The sequence below is a fragment of the Urocitellus parryii genome, chromosome 4 (assembly GCF_045843805.1).
Source record: "Urocitellus parryii isolate mUroPar1 chromosome 4, mUroPar1.hap1, whole genome shotgun sequence".
Taxonomy (NCBI): domain Eukaryota; kingdom Metazoa; phylum Chordata; class Mammalia; order Rodentia; family Sciuridae; genus Urocitellus; species Urocitellus parryii.
In genome coordinates this window covers 64065024-64086070 of record NC_135534.1, presented here as the reverse complement: position 1 = coordinate 64086070, position 21047 = coordinate 64065024, and the positions used below count along the sequence as shown (strand labels likewise).

The window sequence follows — 21047 nt, the reverse complement described above, 5'->3', positions numbered from 1 at the left end:
TGGCACTTTCCACACCATATACTGCTGCCTAGTGCTCAAAGAAAAAAACCCAGGAGCTCATTGTTATCAGCCCATTTTACAGATTAGGAAACTGAGACTCAGAGAGACTAGCTTGCTCTAAGTCACTTAGCTAGTGGGACGGCAGACTGAAGATGGGGGCAGGGAGGGAGCAGGGATGGGAGTGATGCCAGGGACAGTGAGTGTCAGGAGAGTAATGGGGTGCCTGGCATGTCAGTGCTCACCAAGGTCAACAGTCCTCCTGATTGTCACTCTGCTTCCCTTTTATCTTCTAAGATCCCACTGATGGCCAGGGACCTCCAGTTCTTCTGTCTCTGAAACCTCCCCTGACCTGCAGTTCCCAGACGTAAGCCAGCCCCTCCTCTCAGCTACCATTGCAGGTTTTATTCAACAGTTAGAATTCCGACTTTGTGCCAGGTTGTGGCACAAAGGCACTGAGGGTGAAGGACAAGAAGTGACATTAAAATTGAGACAGGAAGGAAGAGGGGCTCAGCCAGATGAAGGTGAGGGGAAGAGAATCCCAGGTAAGTGGGATTTGGTGGTGCACACCTGTAATCCCAGCGGCTCAGGAGGCTGAGGCAGGAGGATCAAGAGTTCAAAGACAGCCTCAGCAGTTTAGCAAGGCCCTAAGCAACTCAGTGAGACCCTGTCTCTAGATAAAATACAAAAATGGGCTGGGGATGTGGCTCAGTGGTTAAGTGCCCTTCAGTTCAATCCCTGATACCAAAGAGAGAGAGAGAGAGAGAGAGAGAGAGAGAGAGAGAGAGAGAATATCCCAGGTATAGGGAACTGCACTGAGGTCACAAGACAGGAAAGTCTTCCTCTTGCTGTCAGCACTGCGGGGAGGGGGTTGTCTCCTCTGCCTGTCTCATGTAGTCTCTGTCCCTAAACCACCTACAGGATGACTTTGCCAAGGATCAGTGACTTTCATGCCTCAGAAACAATGTGAACAGCTGTCAGTCACTCTATGGACATTATCGATGACTCTCCATGTGGCCTGTCCAGCACTCTTCCTGGTTCTTTTACTTCCCAGACTCCTCCCCAGACTGCCTCGCCCTCCCAGGGCTCAGTTCTACCCTCTGCTCTGCTCTATGCTTCTCCCTGGGGAAGGGCACCCTTTCTCCTTACCCATGTCTGCTGGACACTCACGCTCTCCATTCCCAGCCCCGTCTTTCTCCTGAGCCCAAGATCTACTCCTCCCTGGACAGATCCCCTTTGAGGACCACTTTACCCACTTCCCTACTGTAGTCCCTTCCACGTCCTCGTCTCAGTGACAGCTCCATCAGCTCCTGTGAGCCCTACAGCACTCATGTCAGCCCCTCCTCTGGGCTCCCTTCAGAGCTGCTATTCAACATATTCTGAATTCCTAGTGTGTGCCAGGATTAAGGAAAGATTTATTAAACAAAACACCACCAACAATGAAAGCACCATAAAGGAAAAAGCATTGATAAGCTCAGTATAGTGAAAAGAGAATTCTGTTCAACATCTAAAAACATTAAAAACTACTACAACAACAAAAGTGAAAAGACAGACTACAGGCTGAGAGATCATTGCAACAAAATAACAAAGATTATTATTCAGCATATAAATGAACTCCCACACATTGGTGAGAAAAATAACCTAATTAAAAATGAGCAAAAGAAAGGAGCAGGCATTTCACAGAGAGCAGCAAATATGGTTGATATATGTACAAAAAGGTGTTCAACCTGGCGCCTGACCTGGGAATTTTAAATTCTAACCACAGTGAAACACCATGTCACATATCTGATTAGCAAAAATTTGAAAGTTTGATAAATTTTGTTAAGAGTATAGAGAAAGCCTTAATTTCATACCCTGCTGATGGAACAAGCAATTGAGCAGAGTCAAGTTGAAGAACACTTTGTCAATACTTAGTGGAGTTGAAGATGCACCTAAGTCTAAGATGGAACATTCTACGTCACTGCAGAGAACTAGGAGAAACTCATGCATGTGTTGACATACATCACAGCGTTGATCTAACAGCAAGACTCTGGGAGCAATCTTAATACCCATCAACAGAAGAAAGGAGAAATAGATCCTTATGCGGCCACCTCTGGCTGTCTGAACTCTCCCTGTTTTGAAATTTGTTATGGTAGAGACTTGCAAAATTTTTACTAATAGAAAATCCAACGGTGAATCTGCACATGCTCACCAGCCTGACCCTGGGGGAGAGGACACGGAGAGCACTGCAATCCAGCTCGGCCTCCTCTCCGGAGGATGGGGTCACGTCTCATGCTCATGGTCTTTAAGCTTATTTGGGACATAATTGCTCTCTTCCCTCCTTGTTTAAAGAAATTGTTTTTAATAAAGTGGAAAAGCCTGAGGAGAAACTAGGTAATCCTGAGAGACTTCAGAAAGGCCCGTATGTTCGAAGAAAATGGGCAAGTGACCAAGTTCATCCTGAAGGCTAGACGTAAGCTTGGCTTACATGAAAGATGTAAGCCACATCCTCATCCACTCTAGGCAAGAGGACTTCTGCATGGGAGAAAGCAGAGCTCATTCAGTGCCCCAGAATGAAGTAATCAGTGGTTTCAATGCCTTAGAACTTTCGTGATGGTGGAGATATCCTATATGTGCTATCTAATATGGTAGCCTTTGGCCTCTGTTGTTCTTGAGCACTTAAAATATATCAAAAGCAGTGAACAATGAAGAGAAGATTAGCATGGCCCCTATGCAAGGTGACACAAAATTCATGAAGCATTCCATATTAAAAAAAATTTTAATGTATGTAGGGTAACCAGGAACTGAATTTTTTTTAAATACAAAGTTACTTTTTTTTCTTAGTTGTAGGAAGATACAATACCTTTATTCTATTTATTTATATGTGGTATTAAGGATCGAACCCAGTGCCTCACGTGTACTAGGTTAGCGCTCTACCGCTGAGCCCCAGCCCCAGTCTAGGAACTGAATTTTTAACATCCTTTTTTTTTTTGTATTGGGGATTGAACCCAGGGGTGCTTCTTTTATTTATTTATTTATTTAATTAATTTATTTATTTAATTTATTTTAAGACAGGGTCTAGCTCAGTTCCTGAGGTTCTCATTAAGTTACTGAGGCTGGCCTCAGACATATAATCCTCCTGCTTCAACCTCCCGAGTCACTGGGATGACAGGTGTGTACCGTCACCCATGCTATGTTTAAATTTAAATGACCTGTGGGCTGGGTGGCTGAGTGGCAGAGCACTTGCCCAGCATGTGGGAGTCCCTGATCTCAACCCTCAGCACTTCAAATAAATAAATAAATAGAAATAGACTTTTTTTTTTTTTTGTGAGAGAGGAGAGAGAGTGAGAGAGGAGAGAGAGAGAATTTCCAATATTTACTCTTTTGAGGAGAGAGAGAGAATTTCCAATATTTACTCTTTTTTAGTTCTCGGCGGACACAACATCTTTGTTGGTATGTGGTACTGAGGATCGAACCCGGGCCGCACGCAAGCTAGGCAAGCATCCTACCGCTTGAGCCACATCCCCAGCCCCAGAAATAGACTTTTGTGTGGGCTGGGGATGTGGCTCAAGCTGTAGCGCGCTCGCCTGGCATGCGTGCGGCCCAGGTTCGATCCTCAGGACCACATACCAACAAAGATGTTGTGTCCGCTGGATACTAAAAAATAAATATTAAAAAATTCTCTCTCTCTCTCTCTCTCTCTCTTTAAAAAAAATAGACTTTTGTGACTATGTTGGACTGTACAACATTATATTATGCACAGATCATCGGGATTTATTATTAGTTTTAAAGAATTTTAATGATATTTGTGGGAAGTTAGTTGGGATTTTTGGATGAACTGGGAACTTTTTTTTTTTTTTTTACAGTTTTTTTTTTTGTTTGTTTGTTTATGGTGCTGGAGATTGAACCCCAGGCCTTGTGCATGTGAGGCAAGCACTCTACCAACTGAGCTACATCCCCAGCCCAAACTGGAAGCCTTTTTGTTTATTAAAACTCTGCGATAGGAGGCTGGGCGCAGTGCTGTACACCTGTAATCCCAGTGGCTCAGGAGGCTGAGGCAGGAGGATCAAGAGTTCAAAGCCAGCCTCAGAAAAGCCAGGTACTAAACAACTCAATGAAACCCTGTCTCTAAATAAAACACAAAAAGATAGGGTTGGATGTGGCTCAGTGATTAAGGGCCCCTGAGTTCAATCCTTGGTACTAAAAAAAAATATATGTAGTATGAGTTTTCACTACATACAAATGTGCTATCAGGAACAGATTATATTCTAATAGTAAAGGGTGACTCTATATTCATATAATGGAACACTATACAGCAGAGAAAAAATTAATTAGAATGCCACCTCAAGAAGACTAAAATCACGCAAGCATCATGTGACTGAAACAGAAAGTATTCAAAGACATGAATTTTGTGACTAAGAGGTAGTGGTCACCTTCAAGGGAAAGGAGACGCAAGATTATTGGGGATACATGATGTCTTCTCTTTTTCTCCTGATTCTCCAACTCTTCCACATGCTCTGTGAAGATGAAATGAATGGGCCAGTGCAGAGAGGTGGCACCTCTCCTCAGAAGCCTTCTCTGGCCCCCTCCCCATCTGGAAGGGTTGAGGGCCTCTTCAGTGTTGGCCTCTGTGATGCCCTGGTCACTCTGGCCTGATGCTGTCTTTCTCCCCTCCCCAGCAGAGTTCTTCCAGGATCTGTGTCTGTGATTCACGGACCTATTTCCCCCACCCTGGACTGGTGGTCTGTAAATATGTAAATGAAGGAATGGACACAGGGTTCTGTTCGTATCCAAAGCCAACATCACTGTTCACGTGTTCTCTGATGCCTGTTCTATGCCCAGGGCTTTGCAGAGCACCAGGGACACAAAAGTGAATGCTCTTGGTGCCCAGCATCAGGGGAGAACAGACCAGGAGGTGGCAGATACTGGGACAGAAAGACTTGCACCGAGGCATAAGAACCCAGAGGAGGCTGGGGATGTGGCTCAAGCGGTAGTGCTCGCCTGGCATGCGTGCGGCCCGGGTTCGATCCTCAGCACCACATACCAACAAGGATGTTGTGTCCGCCGAGAACTAAAAAATAAATATTAAAAAAATTCTCTCTCTCTCTCTTAAAAAAAAAATTAAAAAAATAAAAAAATAAAAAAAAAGAACCCAGAGGAGTTTGGAGCCTGGGGGCGGTCAAGGCCCACGTGTGGCCTGGGCTGGGTGTTCAAGGACGACTAGAATTCTCTGGGTAAAGAAGGGGGAAGGCGTTTCTGGGAAAGGAGGCATCCAGTAAAGACTGGAGGTGGGGCTGAGCCCGGCAAACTCTGGGAACTTCATGAAGTTCAGTCAGACTGGACAGTCCAGTGGAAGGGAGGCAGGGGACAGAACAAGGCTCCCCAGAGGGCAGAGACCAGGTCCTGCAGGATCTCAAATGTCAGGCTGGGAAGCTCAGTTTATCCTGAGGGCTATGGGAGCCTTTGAAGGGTTTAGGCGGGGGTGGGACAAACTCCGAGCTGTGTTTTAGAAAGATGACTTGTGCTGGCTGTACAGTATAAGTGTGTGAGGGGGTCGTGTGAGGAGGTGGGGACAGTAGTTCAGGCAAGTGACCAAGGCAGTTGGGGTGGAGGAGGGCCGATAGGTGGGGAGATGATTAGAAGATGGAGCTGGGCTCTGGAGGAGGCAGGATCGCAGGACTTCAGCAGAGGGGATGTAAAGGTGGAAGAGCAGGAGCGGGTATCTGGCCTGGTTTCCAAAGCAGGCCTGAGGCGAAGGCCCAAGGACAAGTATGTGATCCAGTGAAGAAAGGAAGCCGTTCAGGGTGATGGCTGAGCAGAGCAGATTGGCACTGGGGGGTCAGTCCCTTGGGAACCTCCGGGAGGCTGTACAGAACATGCCCGGAGCTGTCTCTCCCAGGGGCAGGGAAGCTGGAGCATTTGTCTGCCAACTCCAGCTTCAGTTGGCTGATCCTTGAACTTTCCTCACTTGATGCCAAGGGTGCTGCTAAGGCCAGGCAGAGCCTGGGGTTCTCTGGGAGAAGATGGCTGGGATGGTGAGTGCTCAAGGTGCCACAAAGGCTGCTGTGAGGCGAAGGAGCCCCATCTGATCCCCACCAGCTGAGCTCCCAGGCAGCAGGAGAGGGGTCTTGAGGAGTGAGAGGGGGAGGCGTCTCTGGATGCAGTATTCTGCCCTCAGTCTTAGCCTTTCTTGCCTGGTCATCCACTGTCCCCAGGTCCTCCTGCCTGTGCAGAACATTGTTTTGATTTCCATGGAAACTGCTCCAGTCCTGGGACATGCTCACTCTAATTAGCTTACCTGAGTGGTCTGATCTCCAAACTCACACCCGGAAGCTTGGTGATGCTGTGTGCGGTAGCACCTGCCTGTAATTCCAGTGACTCGGGGAGGCTGAGGCAGGAGAATTACAAGTTTGAGGCCAGTCTGGGAAACTTAGCAAGACAGCAAGACCCTGTCTCAAAATAAAAAAATAAAAGGCACTGGGGATGTAGCTCATTGGTAAAGTGCCCCTGGGGGTTAAAAAAAAGGAAGGAAGAAAGAAAGAAACTTGATGCTTCTTTCATAAAATAAAATCCAGTCCCTAAGTATTGATAGCAAGCTAGAGATTTGGGATCTATCAGCTTAGAGCTTGGTTCTCCAGGCCATAAGGTGGGTGAAGGCATTTCTACTCTCTTTGGGATGGAGCCATCAGTTAAAGGAGGCAAGAGGAGGTGCCTGGGGATAGCACTGAGGTCCTCCTCAGCCAGAGCAGTAATATAGGCAGCTGAGCAGTGTGCTGTCACTGAGGCCAAGGGAGCTGGGCCTCAGAGAAATGCTGCAGGCACAGAACCAGGCCCAAGAACCAGGTCCCATTCACTTGGGCCCAGGATGGTCAAGAAGCCCTTGGTTCAACTGTGTCTGGCAGCAAACTTGCTTCCTCCTCTTCCTCTTCTTTCCCCCCTCCCCCTCCCAGCCTCAGCCCATGACCTCAGAAGCCTGAGCAGCTGGCAGCATCCAGCAAGACCCGCTGCTTGATGAGCTGTGTCTGGTATTTCTAGCCCTTGTCCTGTTGTCCCCACAGCCTTTGGCGCCTGCTGCCTCCTCTCCAGGCCACTGCTGCTCCTTCAGCTCTAGCCCCAGGATTCCCACTCCTTTCCTGAGGTCCAGAAGCTCCCAAATGGCTCCCATCTGCCTGTCAATCCGGCAGCCACTGCCAGCCAGGATCCTGTATGGGAGCACCGATTCCTGGAAGCTGCCTCTTTCCCATTCTCACCACATTCCACAGTCCAACTAAGTGTTACTTTGCAGTTCACAGCCCAGGAGTCCCTGCCCTGATATCTCCTCCTTAGGGCTCTGGATTCCTTTTCTGGCTCTATGCAAACTGACAGGAGGCCCCATAGAGCTCACTTTTACCAGACCCATGCGCAGAGCTCCTCCTGACACAAAAGTCATCATGCTCTCTGGCATTAAAAGGAGCATAGTGCCTATGATAAAGGAGGTGACAGTCCTCAAAAGTCTGCTTCTCCAACTCTGTGGAGTCCCTTGACCTCTACAACACTTGCCCTTGGGATGTAAGCCCACAAAGAGGGCCAGAAAATCAACAGGTGGAGCAAGAAGCCAAGTTGATAAGAAGGAAAAGGAGCACATTTTTCACTTGGTACCAATAGATCACTGCCCGTTTTTAAAAAATCAATTAACATTGTATGTTTTTATTGTGCACACATGATGTTATGCAGTATATGTACACTGTGGAATGGTCAAAACTAAATCCCTGTTCTTTTTATAGCAGATTTATTGAATGTGAGATTGACAAGACATTTTCATTTGGTAAAATGGTTTATGCTTCATAATAAAGAAAAAATTGACGTTTCCATTCACTTCACCTCTTTAGAAAATCAACAAATCAATACTGGAAAATTGGAAACAACATAAATAAGTAGATAAATAATGGCTAAATACATTATGGCTGTTTGAACAGAATAAGGAAGACTTTTATGTACTGGAATAGAAACACCTTCAAGAAATTTTCAGAATAGGCAGGTGTGATAGTGCACAGCTGTGGTCCCAGCTACTCTGGAGGCTGAGGCAGGAGGATCATAAGTTCAAGGTTTTCCTGGTCAACTTAAATAAAAATAAAAAATAAAAATGGCTAGGGAGGGCTGGGGATGTGGCTCAAGCGGTAGCGCGCTCGCCTGGCATGCGTGTGGCCCGGGTTCGATCCTCAGCACCACATACCAACAAAGATGTTGTGTCCGCCGAGAACTAAAAACTAAAAATATTAAAAAAAAAAATGGCTAGGGATATAGCCAAGAGAGAGAGAGAGAGAGAAGGTTGGGGGTGGGGGAAGTAGGAAGGAAGAAAGAAAAATCTTTGTAAGAAGCTAGGCCTAGAAATATGCATATAGTACACAGCCTTTCATGTACCTATAAAGGAAGAAAGAAAAACACACAACTTGCAGGCATGATGCACATACCTTTAAGCTTAGGTGCTTGGGAGACTGAGGCAGAAGGATGGCAAGTTCAAGTCTAGCTTGGGCAACTTAGCAAGACCCTGTCTCAAAAAAATAAAAAGAGTTGGGGGTGCAATTCAGTGGTAGGGCACTAGCCTAGCATGGTGTGAGGCCCTGGGTAGATCCCAGGACCACAAAAAAAGAGCTTTTAGGGCATAGATAGATAGATAGATGAGATGGTAGATATATGCACAATAATCTGGAAAGATGAAATAACTACTAACTGGGGCACTTGTTTGAGAATAAAAGGATGGATACACATCTCAAGGGGAAAAAAATCCTGACTTCTGCTGTCTCGTGGAGAGGGCCACAAGAGGAGCTTATTTTGTGTGGAAACATTTCCATCTGCCACCACTTGAGGCTGTGGCTGGCAGAGGCTCTTAGGTAGTGTCAGAGGGGATAAGAAAGGGGATAAGTGTACTGAGGACAACAACACAAAATCATGAGCTCAAGGTCTTTGGCTCCATGCTGAACCTGCACCCTGTTGGAAGGCATTTCTTTGGAATCCTGCTACATCTTCCAGGTATAGGACTGACAAGAAAGAGCACCCTTCCAAAGTACCTGGCCCACCTGGGTTTAGGTAGCAAACCATGACATTCAACTTTTCTCCAGGTGGTGTGAACTCAGTGTGCATTCAGGTTTTGGAAAAAATCGGGACTCAGAGTTGTTCCAAACCGTAATGGGAAAGTGTCTAGGTCCCCTATATAAACAATAGCACAGTGAGACCTGCTTAGGAGATGCTCAGGAGATGACAAAGCAAAGAGCAAACCAAGAATGCCCGTGGGGGAAGCAGTAGCAGAGTCTAGTGAAGGAGGACTGGCCATTCCTCCATCGGTAGAATGAAGGCAGTCAGGAACAAAACCCTGCTGGGACAAAACACCAAGGAAATTAAAATTTGGATCTTGTATTAGGCTTTTCAGAGAAACAGAACAAATAGTACGTGTAATTTATTTATTTAGTATGGGAACTGGCTCACATGATCATGGAAGCTGAGGAGTCCTATGATCTGCTGTCTGCAAGCTGAAGAACCCAGAAAGCTGGTGGAGTAATTCAACCCAAGTCAGAAGGCCTGAGAACCGGGAGCATAGTGTCAAACGAAGGGCAGGTCAGATGTTCCAGCCCCAACACAGGGAGGGAATTTGTCTTTCCTCTGCCTATGTTGAGGTCTTCCACAGGTTGCATGATGCCAGCCAGCTTTGGCAAAAGTCATTTGTTTTACTTGGTTTACCAATTCAAATGCTCACCTCTTCCTGAAACTCCCTTACAGACACAGAATATTGTTCTTATCAGTTTCACATTTCCTCCCCATTTCCCTTCAAGATGGCTTCTGGGTATTTAGAAAGTTGGGGCTGAGAGGAGAGCTGGGACCTGGCTTTGACTTCCATTCTGATGTCTGTGTCTCCTCCTCCATTTTTTGGCCATTTGCTTATTAAATAAACCAGGTTGTTTATCTGATAAAACTTCTCAAATTCTGGATCTGGCTAGTTGTCTCTCTGGGCCGTCCATCTGTTCCTCCATTCCTTATATTTCCTGAATATTGGTAGTTAGATCTAGAGGTGTGATCAACTTCAGGTTTACTTTTTGGCATGGATTTTTCATAAATGGTGGAATGCACTTCCTTTTGAATCATATCAGCAAGACAATGTCTATTTCTCTCTGTTTTCTGATTTTAATACTGGCCATTGGGTTCAGGTATTATCAAATGGTTATACCCATAGCGTCTCTTCATGATCACTGTCCAGGCCTGTGCAATAGAAACATAACACAAGGCACATGTATGATTTTAAATTAATTTTAATAATGTATGATATGTCATCCATTATATCCAAAACATTAACATTTCAATATGTAATTAATATAAAGTTTTGAGATATTTAAAAATTTTTTTGTATTAAGTCTACTAAGTCTTCAACACCCAATGTGCATTTTATATTTATATCACAACTCAGTACAAACAAGTTACATTTCAAGAGTTCAGTAGCAATTTATGGGTTGTCGCCACCCTAATGGACAGCGCAGGCCTAGAATAGTACTTTATCAGGAATACAAAATTGCAATGTTTAATTCTATCATTCCTTCTTCATTTATTGGCTCAAGTTCTTCTGTAAGGAATTTTTCATCAATCATTTGGTCACTCTGAAATATGGTTTGATTAGGAAAGATAGAATAAATGCTAGATTATTTTCCTTCTAAATTACTTTTCAGAGTAAAGCATGGATAAACTAGCAAGACACAAAATTGACCTATGAGTTTGCTTGCTTATCTACTTTTAGTTTCATTATAAACTTCTGGATCAAAGCATGAATTTCACAATAGATAACCATAATGTACTGTGCATTTCAAAAAGCTAGAAGAAGCCAGGGAAGGTGGTACATGCCTGTAACCTCAGCTACTCAGGAGGCTGAGTGAGGAGGATTGCAAGTTTGAGGTCAGCCTGGGCAACTTAACAAAGCCCTGTCTCAAAATAAAAAATTCAAAGAGCTGGGGATGTACTCAGTGGTAGAGCCCTTTTGGATTCAATCTCTAGTACCAAAAAAAAAAAAAAAAATTTAAGTTTTTACTCTAAGAAATTGATAAACATTTAAATAAAAAGATGTGTTTAACCTGACTTTATATGTATAATGTATACATATATCAAAATATCACATTAATATTTACAATTTTGTGTTTTATTTATGAGTTTTAAAATAATTTTATTAAAAAGTAAAGGAATGCTGGGGCTGGGGTTGTGGCTCAATGGTAGAGTGCTCGTCTAGCATGCATCGGGCACTGGGTTCAATCCTCAGCACCACATAAAAATAAAAGCATTATATTAAAAAAAAAGTAAAGGAATGCTAAATTCAGGGGGGAAAGAAACATAAGTTTCAAATAGGTATCTATCTCAATCTATTATAGATATTATTCTTTTTTATTTTATTTCTATTTTTTTTTTGGTCCTGGGCATTGAATCCTGGGGTGCTCTATCATTGAGCTATATCCCAGTCCTTTTTATTTTTTATTTTGACATAGGCTCTCGATAAGTTGCTCAGGCTGGGCTGGAACTTAGGATCCTCCTTTTTCAGCCTCCTGAGTTGCTGGGATTACAGGTGGGTAGCACCATGCCTGGTTTTTATTCTTTTTTTGATACTTAAAATACCCCATCTGTGATTAGTGGAACACCTTCAGGTTAGTTCCTATGTCCTTTAAACACAACATTAGCAATGGTGACAACATGCTTTTTTGTATGACAAAATGTTCCGTGCCCATCTTATATTATTTCCAGTCTCAAAACTGAAAAGTTAGCTAGGAAATACCTAACCTTTTCCCCCTTGGCAGTTTTAGAGGTTGAACCCAGGGCCTTGTACATGATAGGAAAGCACTGTACAGCCAAGTTGCTCAGGCCGCTCTGGAACTTGCTCTCCTCGCTCTCCTCCTGCCTCAGATTCCCAAGTAGCTGAGATTGCTGGCATGTACCACAGCAGCCAGCTTGGAAATACTTGCTTTTTTTTTTTTTAAGACAAAAATGCATCATGAGTTCATACTGATGTTTTTCAATTCCTAAATTGAAGACTTTAGTAGCTTTTCTGTAACTCCTTTGATGTCGTACTCCCATCTCTTTCCTGTTGAAACTCTTGTTTTCCAATGACATCAACATAATCACGTGTACGTTATATTCTACTACATGTAATAGTTTCAAAGTAAAAACACCAATATTATTAGTAATAATGTGATGAAGATTTCTTTATCGTTCTCTTTGTCCTTAGAATATATCCCTCTTAGGCAATAATTAATTCCAGGAAAAACAAAAAGTTATGCAAGAAGGAAAATGTAATCATAGAAGATGTTGCTTTGAACAAAAATTGCTCTGGGAGGATGGGGAGGGGAGGGGAGTGGGGAGGACACTGCAGATGAAGGCGGGAGGAGGGGAGCAGGGTGTCTGGAATGGACTCCGCGATGCACGGAGGATCGCTTGCGTTACTCCTCAGAGACACTGTTGAGCTGCTCTGATTTTTCTGGCAACTCAAGACAGAGGGTCATTTCCTAATCTATTTAATAATCTGGCGTCTGCTCTGCTCAGCCCATGGTCTTGGAACAAATGGACCCAATTAAAAGGCCATCATAGGGGAGTTCAGGGGAAGAGGAAAAAGCCGTTGCTCAAATCAACACCCAGCTTCCCTGGAGCTGGTTGGTGACTGGCACCCCTACTCTGCCCAGCCCTCTCCCAGACACCATCCTAGACCTGGGGGCCCTTGCACCACCCTGATCCCGTCCTCCATTCCTCCACCCACACCTGCTAACCAGCTCTGTGGCCCGTCACTAGTCCTCTGGAGCTCAGGGTCACTGTGTGCAAAAACCTTGCAGCACCCTCCATTCCTCCCTTTCTCTGGCCCCCACCCTTGCCTGATCCATCAGGAATCCTGTTGGCTCTTCCTTTAATACAGCTGATATTGGTTCCCAGTCCCTGACCTGGTCCCAGCCCCGGTTCCACTTTCATCTGGATTTCGGCAATGGCTCCTCCCGTCTCTCGATGCTTCTGACCTTGCCCCGCTGTGGCCTATTTTTTTTAAAAAAAATTGAACCCAGGCCTTGCACATTCTAGGCCAGTGCTCTACCACTAAGCCATGTCCCCAGCCCTGGTCTATTCACAATACAGTAGCAAGGACAGTCCTGAAATGGAAGTCAGATCTGATCTCCTGCTTATAACCTCTCCCAGGCTTTCCATCTTGCTCAGTGTCCAACCAGATCTCCTGAACCTCTGACCTCTTTTCTGGGCTCACTCCACCACAGTCCTCCTTACACAGGAAGCCAGGTCTTAGAGCCGTCGTACTTGCTGGTCCATTTTTTGGGAAGGCTTTTCCTCCCTGGCTAACTCCCACCCCTCCTTCAAGTGTTCCCTCAGATGCCCTCCTAGATTCGCTGGTTCCTGAGGCTTTACTGAACATTCTCTTTAAAATGGCAACCTCCCTGCCTCCGGTCCTTTCTGTTGTTTTCCCCCATAGCACTTGTCGCCTTTCAACACACTGTATAGCTTACATTTTATTTTGTCTATTGTTTATTACTTCTTTCTTTGACTTTTTAATTCACCAATGATTTATTCACCAAGTATATCAAATCATATCTGCTCCATAGTAGGCACTTATTAAATATTTGTCAAATAAATGAATGAATGGATCAATCATAATAATGTTTCTGCCTCAAAAGGCCACTGTGAGGCTTATATGAAATCATAAACAATTTGCTTGGTAAGGAAAGGAATTAACATATAATCAGTACCCATTGGTACTGGATTTTATGCAAAAGTGTTTATATAGTCTACCTCATTTATTCCTCACTACAAACTGTATTCATTCATTCATTCAGCAGGTAATTGTGCCTACTATGTGTCGAGTACTGTGCTCATCACAGAGATTAAAGCAGAGACCCCTGTTCTTCCTGGGAATGCTCATTATGGCAGGAGAAGACAGATGGTGAAAATAAATAATGAAATAAACAAATAACAAATTTATAAATCAAATATGAAATGCATATGATTACTCCTTTTGTAATGATTCCTCAGCTTGAGGAAACTTAGAAGCCCAAGGTTATCTGATTAGTGAGGTATCTGAAAGCTACTGACCCCAAAAAGAGAAATGGCTTTGATGTGAGAGCTGGGGTTTGAAAGCCATTGACCCCCAGGGCTTCGGTGCTCTCTGTGGGTTGTGGATGAGGCGGCCAGCTTTAGGTGGAGTACAAGCTGGTGGGTGAGAAGTGTGCAGATCTCAAGTGAGGTGGGCCTGGAGCATCAGCTGATGCACCCCTCATCTTTGTGCTTTTGGCTTCACTCCAAGGGACCAACACTTGGGCCTTCCCCTCCATGTGAGTCAGATCTATCTGACCTACCCACGTGCTGATGGGGTCCATATTACAAGCAGTTCATGGATGGTGGATAAGCCCTAACTTCTGCCTGGATGCAGTCAGAGGACTTCCAGGAGAACACTGTGCTGGCCACACTTTTCAGGGAATGGAGTGCAGCTTCAGAGGCCACGCTGTATGAGGATAAGGACTTCTGGGGGCATAGAGAGGATGGGGTTTCCGGAGTGGGGCAAGGGACCTTGGGTGCTGAGCCCAGAGAAGGGTCCTGGTTGTACCCTTGCATGGCTACCATGGGCTGAGGAGCCCTAAAGCTAAGCTGTGAGGAGGGTCTCCCATAGGAAAGGGATTGCCCAGGACAGAATGATCTCCCTCCCCAACTAAGTTTGGGGGTACCCAGGAGACAGACATGATGGTTCAGTCAGGCATGGTTGCCCGTTTGTCAAGTTGGGTTATGTTGGCAAGTCACAGTATGCATACTGTGTTCTCTGTTCCAACCCTCTGTCCCTGAATCTATCCCTTTCCCAGCCACAGCCTGGCTGCCACCAGGATCATTTTCTTTTTCATCTCCTGCCGCTGAAGCCAGTTATAGCCACCAGGGGGCAGCAGTGCAGCATCGACCAACCTGGGACGCTCCTCAGCACAACCAGGGAAGGTTCGAAGCCCCCCGCCAAGAAAGAACCAGGTGGGTTAAAACTCTGGGCTATCCCCTTCTTCTTCCCTTTGGTACCAGAAATTCTGGGCCCAGGGGATGGAAAGTAAGAGGAAGTGAGGAGTGGGGAGAGATAAGGGAGATAAGGCTCCACAGATTTTCTCTGCAACTCTCCATCTCTCCCTGCCCTCCCTAAACCTGTCTTCTTTCCTCTCTGGATTTCAGTTTGACTTCCAGGCAGCCCCTCCGACCTCCCACGGGCTGGCTGCCCAGCGGTGCCCTTGGGTCTCTAGGTATCTACTTGGTACCTGTCAGGACTGCCCCGTCCCCTCTCCGTTCTCCATCACAGATGTGCCCACTCGGCACACCCAGAAACACTGATGCCCACACTCACACCAACAGCACACAGTATCCACCCATGCGGCAGCTTTTAGATTCCTCCCCTGCATTTCAATTGCTTTGTGCATAAAAGCTGGTCTACCAGTTTAATCCCATGAGGGGGTGCAGCTGCTGATTTGAAATTTAACCCCAGGACCCATATCTGAAGACACGTTTGGGTGAAGTACCCCACTTTCTTTTTTTTTTAATATTTTTTTTTTTTAGGTGTAGATGGACACAACACAATGCTTTTATTTTTATGTGGTGCTGAGGATAGAACCCGGGTCCCGCCCGTGCTAGGTGAGCGCTCTACTGCTGAGCCACAATCCCAGCCCTGAAGTACCCCCACTTTCTAACAAAACCTGAAAACAAGTGGGTTTGACACCTTCCTGGAGTTCATTACCTCACCCTCCTACACCCCTCCACATGCACTCTTCATGCTGGATGTTGGGTTCTGTGGATTTGAAGACATCGTTGCACTTTTGAGTTCTCAGCCTGGTAGGGAGGGTGGGGTGAGAAGAGGATGAGGGCTTTCCTACCTCAAGCCAGTTGGGGGTGCTCTAGGAAAACCCCTCGGGGAGACTGGGGGTATCAGACTGGCTCGCAGTAGGAAAGACATGGCACACTCAAATCAAGTCACTCCGAAATAGTTGGAGACTTTTTTACAAGGGGCGGGGGTGGGCTGGTATTTGAAGGGCTCTATGTCACCGGGCATCACTGTCCAGGTTGTCATGGCCAGACAGTCAGGGACTGGGAGAGAGGGTGGTGGCAATACCAGAGAAGACATGAAGTCTTTGTCCTTCCCACATGGGAGGAGAGAGGGACCAGAGCCGGAGTGAGGAGGGCCTCCTGGCACAGGGAAGAGGGTGAGCATTAAATCAAGTACGGATTGAAAATTTAAACTCAGCTGAACTCTATTTGCTACCCCAAGTGACTCAAAGTGCTGGAGTTTGCCAAATGCTCAGTTTAAGGATGGGAAGGGGAAACTCCCATCACCATTGCAGGCAGCAGAATGGGAGGAAACAGCAGCTGTGTGTCGGAGCCTTACCGTGTCCCTCCTGTTTGGTAACCGGGCAAAGGGCTTCATGCCATCCGACACAAGGAAAAACTGGGTTTGTCGCCACAGGAGTGGTCATAGCAGACCTGCGCCTGCCCCTGCCCCCTGCCCCCCCAATGTCTCTCACCCTCCTCTTTCCTCAGAGCTGAATATACTTGAACTCTGAACTCAGTACCAGCCAAAGCTGCCATCTTCTTTCAAAGAACCTATAGTCTCACTCAACAGCCAAACAATCCCAAACGCATTTACTTTTTAGGCTGCAGTAACGAAACACCAGGTGGTTTATAAACAACAAACATTTATTTCTGACAGCTCTGGAGGCTGGAAATCCGAGATCAGGGTGTCTGCATGGTTGGGTTCTGGTGTGGGCCCTCTTCCAGGTTGCAAGCTGTCAAATTCTTGCAGTAAGCTCATATGGTGGAAAAAGGTAAGAGAGCTCCCAGGGTCCCTTTCTAAGGGCTCTTCTATTATTTGGATCCAGAATGTCCCCTAAAACCTGTGTGTTAAAGCTTGGTCCCCAGTGTGGTGCTACTGGGAAGTACAGAAATCTTTAAGAGGTAGGACCTCGGTATGGGTTGTTGCTCATTGCTACAGCGTCTCCTAGCATGCATGAGGCACAGGGTTCGATCCTCAGCAGTACATAAAAAATAAAATAAAGATATTGTGTCCAACTAAAACTAAAAAATAAATATTAAAAAAGAGGTGGGACCTATTGGGAGATTATAGATTACTGAGAGTGTATCTTTGAAGGGGCACCCCCTTCCCCTTCCTCTCCTTTGCTTCTCTGACATGAGGCAAAAGGTTTTGCTCCACCAGGCATTCCTGCCATGATGTACCACTGCAGTGCCCAAACTACAAAACCAACAGATCATAGATTGAAACCTCTAAAACTGTGAGTCAAAATAAACTTTTTTCCCCTACAAATTGGTTATCTCAGGTATTTTGTTACAGTAATAGAAAGTTGACCAACACAGACATTTATCCCATTTGTGAGCACTATACTCTCTTGACCTAATTTAACTTCTCAAGGCCCCCCACCTCCTAAAACTATCACCTTTCCAATTTGGATTTCAACAGGTGAAGGACGCATTTACTCCTTAATACCTACTTTTGGTAAAAATGAGACCAAAAGGGGGAATAGCAGACTTTAAACTCAGGTCCCTGCACTGAATTCATTGTTCCACTGTCAGAACCCAAGAAGTAGCCCTGCTACCCATACCACTCAGGTTTATTCCCTGGAGGCCCACCCTAGACCTTCAAAGATGGAAGCACTCAATTCCTCTGGACACAGTCTGGAGTTAATGAGGAAGCAGGAGCAGTCACAGAGCGCTGGGCTCCCACTAGGCTCCATCCTGACTGCTGTGCGACCTTGGATGAGGCAAAGCCCTCTTTGAACCTATAGTCTCACTCAGCAGCCAAACAATCCCTGAGGTCCCTGCCAGGAAAGAAACTCATTTCAACTGGTCATGTGCCTCCGAGTTCTCACCTGCTGTTCCATAGTAGCCTTCAGGAGTTAACAGTTCAAGGAAATGACGTCAGGATGAGCAGCAGGGTAGGGAGGTCCAGAGGATAGGGTAGGGGATATTCTGGGGCGGGTGGATCACCCACTCAATACTGGACAATGGTCCAGGGCAGTCATTGTGCTGGGAGTGGAAAATCCTTTTCTGACTCCCTCTGCAAAGGCTGAAAATAGTCTAGGGGAGTGGATGGAACATGGTTCTACTGAAGAGTGACTGTCCCCGCCTGGCCCATTGTTCCTGGTTGGGACAGGGCCGAGACAGACACCTGGCTGAGCTGGATCCAACATAGACAAGCCCAGAAAGCCCTTCCAGAAGGAAGAGGAACTGAGCAGAGTCCAGTGTGATCCAGGATGGGCACCTGAGGCCCGGAGAGGAGAAGTGGCATGCCCAGGCACAGAGCAGCAGGGCAGAGGAGGGTAGGAATTTTCCTGGGGGGCTTGATTCCCACACTTCCCCTCACCCCAACACAACCTCCACCCTGTAACCCAGTCGCTCCTGATCCAGCTCCGCCCTCCGCTCACTGGAGGCAGGAGCAGCCCCGCTTTCTACAGTGTGGCACTGTGTGGTGGCCATGATCACTCCGTCTCTCTGGTCACTTGACCCTGGGAGGGCTCACTGCCAGTCCCCTGAATTGAGAGCCCAGTGGGCTTGGTTGTTCGTGACCCTGAAGTGTAGGCAGCAGTGGTTGCCTTACCTGAAGTGGGGAAAACTGGAATTGGGAAGCGGCAGCCCAGAGAGAGAGGCAGGTGGTTTCAGGTCACACAGCAAAAGCTGCCCAGTCATTGCCCCCTCTGGACCAACTCCAGGCCACTCCTCCCATGCTGGATCTTTGTTGAACCAAGGTGTGGCTGCAGACCACCATGGTGGGCACTGCCAGCGAGAAAGGAATACCTAAGCCTGCTGCCAAGTGGGCCGGAGCTCTCTACTCCAAAGGGGCTGGCTCCTGCAGCTTGAATTAGGGGTACTTTCCCCCGTTGCTTCCGCCTTCCACTGTCCCCTCTCTGTTGCCCTTCAGGTAGGCACCTGGAAAAAGTTCTGGAAATATATACAGGCTTGTGTGCCTGAAAGCCACCAGGGCCAGGCAGGGCAGAGGGAGGGCCACACCTCAACCAGGATGTTCCTGCTTCCCTCCTGCCACAGCCTGGGGAAACCTGAGCCTCAGGGGTACTGGGCATCAGGCCCCCAGGGGCTGCTCGCTGGCCAGGCACACTGTCTTTTTCTTCAAACATTTATCTCAGTGTGTGTATTTATTAAATTACATCAACCTCGGGAAGGCAGCCCCCCCACCGTCCCACCCCCACTTGCCTCCATGGTTCCTAGTTCAGTGTCAGGTGTGGAAATACCACATGCCAGGCACTGCACTAAGCGCTTCGTGGGTCACTCAGGTGAGCTTCCTAAAGCCCTGCAAGGGAGGTAGCATCTCACTTAAATAAGGAAATCGAGGCACTACAGGATTAACTCACCCAAGGTGCCATGGCTGGAAAATGGAAGGTGACATTGCAACCCAGGTGGGTCTTGGTGCAGAATCTGAGCTCCTAACCTCATCCCTGCTGGACGGGCTTCCTGGTTCTGAATCATGCCAAGGGTGGCGTCCAGACCCTCCTGCCCTGCAGAGGTTGAGTGGTGTGGGACACTGGGAAGGGAATCATGGGAACATCAGGGGGCCCTGGTCTCACCTGCTGTGTGTGTCACCTGGAGCAAGCCCTTGGCTCCCCTCTCCTCTGTCCTCACTGCTAAATGCAGAGACTAATGTCCACTGTTTGAGGTGGGCATGAAGGATAAACAACATGATGCCTGGGAAAGTCTTGCATGGTGCTTGGGACATGGGTCAATACCTGAGTCCCCAGCCCCATCCCATGCCCCGTGTGCCTGATGTGAAACAGACCAGCCCAAATCTGCCATGATGAGGTGGACAGAAAGGCAGCTTTGGTGGCTTGACCTGGAACTAGACTGGAACAGCCATGTGTGGGGAGCATGTCATAGAGGGTCTTTCTTAATCTTGGAGGTGGGACTGTCCTGTGGATCCCCTGCGAGTCAGGGGATGCCTGCCACCCAGGGGAGAGACTCCCATGTGCCAGGGGCCATGCACTGTCACACAGAGGTCACTGAAAAAGCAGCTGCAGAGAGGCCAGCAAGCCTGACTCTCACCTCACTCCCTCCAGCCCCCTGCCTATGTCCCTGACCTCTGGGAAAGAGCTGTGCAGTGTGGGTGACACAGGATTCCTACACAGGCACTGATCTGCTCCAGACTGGGTGGCACAGCGGCAGGAGCAGTCTGAGCCTCTGGCCCACATCCAGGCGCCACGCTGACCTGCTCAGTGACCTTGGACAAGACCCCGCCCCTTTCTGGCCTTGAGGCCTGTGGCTGGGCTGGAAAATCCCTGGGGTCCTGTTAGCCGGCTGGGCGACTCATGTGGCCTTTCACAGTGTCCTTTAGTAGTCAACAGCCCTAGGAAGTGATGTCAGGGTGGGGAGAAAGGGAAAGGGCAGGGAGGTCCAGAGGTTAGGGGAGATATTTTAAGGATAGGCAGGTCACCCCACGTCACTGTTGGACAATGGTCTGGGGCCAGGAGTGGAAAATCTTGGTCTTACTTGGGCTGAAAATAGCACAGGAATCAGAGGAACCTCAGCCACCAGGCGTGTGGACTGGGCACTGAGCAGCAAGGCCAGATGTCCATATAGAGGGCCAGACAGTCTGGTTGAGGTCTGGAGGTGGGACCCTGGGTCCTGTCCTTGGGTCCCCTAGGGGCTCCATTTCTCACCCCACTCATGCCTGCCACAGGAATAGATGGTGGGTGAGCCACCCGTCCCTCCAGTCCCAGACCCTTAGAAATCTGCAAGCAATTGTTCAAGGAAAGCTTCCTAGGACCAAACCACAGCGTTGCCTACCTCCACTTGGGGCACTGGGCTCTCAGGGTCTCTAGGGAAGCTGCAGGAGGGGTAGGTGGGAGGACATGAGAGGAATGGGGACTAGGGGAATCCAGGGTCCTGGCAGCCAACCACAGATGCACAGTAAAGTGTCCCAAAGTCATGATGTGCAACTCCCCATCTCTAGGTCTCAGCAGGGGTGGGGGTCAGAGTCAGCCTTCATACTCTTGGCCATCAGAGCTTCTCGCTTCGGAGGGACTCCTTATAAACACTGATGGGGT

At 47.3% G+C, this 21047-nt stretch overlaps 1 non-coding gene across 1 annotated transcript; it reads left to right on the top strand.

The window, feature by feature from the left end:
- Positions 1-2643: 2643 nt before the first annotated feature.
- LOC113197014 (U6 spliceosomal RNA) lies at positions 2644-2748 on the top strand. The gene has a single exon (XR_003302645.1). It is a non-coding gene; the product is annotated as a U6 spliceosomal RNA (small nuclear RNA).
- Positions 2749-21047: the final 18299 nt, after the last annotated feature.